We start from the raw sequence: 1,715 nt of genomic DNA, 5'->3' as shown, positions 1-1,715 counted from the left end.
GATAATATTCTAGTTACTATTAATACATAATTTATTACCCTGAAACTTATTGGTATAAAGGAACCATTTAATAGGCTCTTGGGGTCCATGTGTCAGGAATTTCAACAGGGTATTTCCTCTACTTGGCAGTGTCTGGGGTCTTAGCTAGAAGACATGAAGGCTGGGAGTTGAAGTTATCTGAAGACTTGCTACTCACTTGTGTGGGGGTTGATGCTGGCTGTTGGCTGAGGCCTTGGCTAGGGCTGAGGCTTGGGACACTCAGATGGGTTTTTGCCTGTGACCTAGGTTTCCTCACATCATGGTGGTTGGAGAGAAAGGCTGTATGTTCTTTGTGGCTTAGCCTCCGAAGCCATAGGGCATTGGTTCTGCTGTTCTCTGTGTGGTTAGGTAAGTTACAGCCTGCCCAGATTCAGGAAGAAGAAAAATGGACTTAAACTCTTGATACAGAGTGGTAAAATTCTGGAAGAGCATACGCGACTGGAAAATATTACCATGACCAATTTTAGAACATATGACACCCACAGATGATTATGAACTTTCTAATGAATATATAGACTAATCCCAAATACTTTAACATAACACCTGAGGCGGTCCATGCTCTCTGGCCTCCTCTTTCCTGTTCTCTTACCTTATTATTCAGCATTCACCTTGCTGAGCCTTGGTGTCTCAAAACTGTTACAATTTCCCATACCAACCCTTTGGGGGCTCATACTGCTCTTCTGCTTGGAACGTCCCTTTTCCCCTCTTCCAGTGACAATGGCCATTCTACTCCTCTTGTGCTCTAGGCTAAATAAGCAACTCTGTGACAGACCTGATTTCAAATATTTGGTTCTACCATCAGTTTAGAAACTAGAAGCATCATAACCATAATTCTTCCCTAAGTGCCTACAGATGGTCAGTTGTGTCATAATTGTCCCCTTTCACTAAACAGTGAGCTATAGAGTAGCAAAATATGCCATCCCTAAAATATGCTACTTTGGCAGAAGGATTATTTTGATGTGAAGGCCGTTGAGAAGAAGCAAGAAAAACTTTCTACCCTCCTATTTGCCTCAGCAAAGGACATACGTTTACAAAGATATTCATTCCTCCCATCTCTACCAGAAGGCAAAAAATTAATCATTGGAAGCAATTTTAGACACTTTAGATGGTACCAGAGGAAACTAAACAACAAACCTTTCTAACTAGCCTTTATCTTTCATTACTTTCTCTCTCTCTCTCTTTCTCTCTCTCTTTTGGCTTTTGCCATAGGACTTGTGTGTTCACTAGAGAGAGTGTGAGAGAGACAGAGAGACAGAGAGAAATCACCCCTCAACATGGATGGCCATGCTGTAATCCCTTCTCCTCCAGTCTCTTCTTGGGATTTTGGGCACACATACACACATCCTCAGCATGATTTTCAAGCCACAGAACTTGAACCATGGTCAGCCATGTGGCAATCCAGCTCCTTAACTACCATGCCACCTGCTGGCCCCCAGGCTACCCATTAATTTACCTTTTTACAATTCTCCTTTTACAATTTACAATTTACCTTTTACAATTCTCCATTCAGGAAATTCAAAGTCCTTTTCCTTTGTCTTCTTATTTCTCTAAAAGTGTATTACTCTTTTGTTCAGATACTGTTGTAAACCCAATTCTTAACCATTCCTTGAGTTACCCTTTGCTGGTTACTCCCATGTGTCTGCATGATGCCCGTATTAATAAACTCCCATTTTTTT

Source organism: Tupaia chinensis, unplaced genomic scaffold (assembly GCF_000334495.1).
Source record: "Tupaia chinensis unplaced genomic scaffold, TupChi_1.0 Scaffold000627_1, whole genome shotgun sequence".
NCBI lineage: Eukaryota > Metazoa > Chordata > Mammalia > Scandentia > Tupaiidae > Tupaia > Tupaia belangeri.
The sequence above is the reverse complement of the archived record's forward strand: the minus strand, read 5'-3'. Positions refer to the sequence as shown.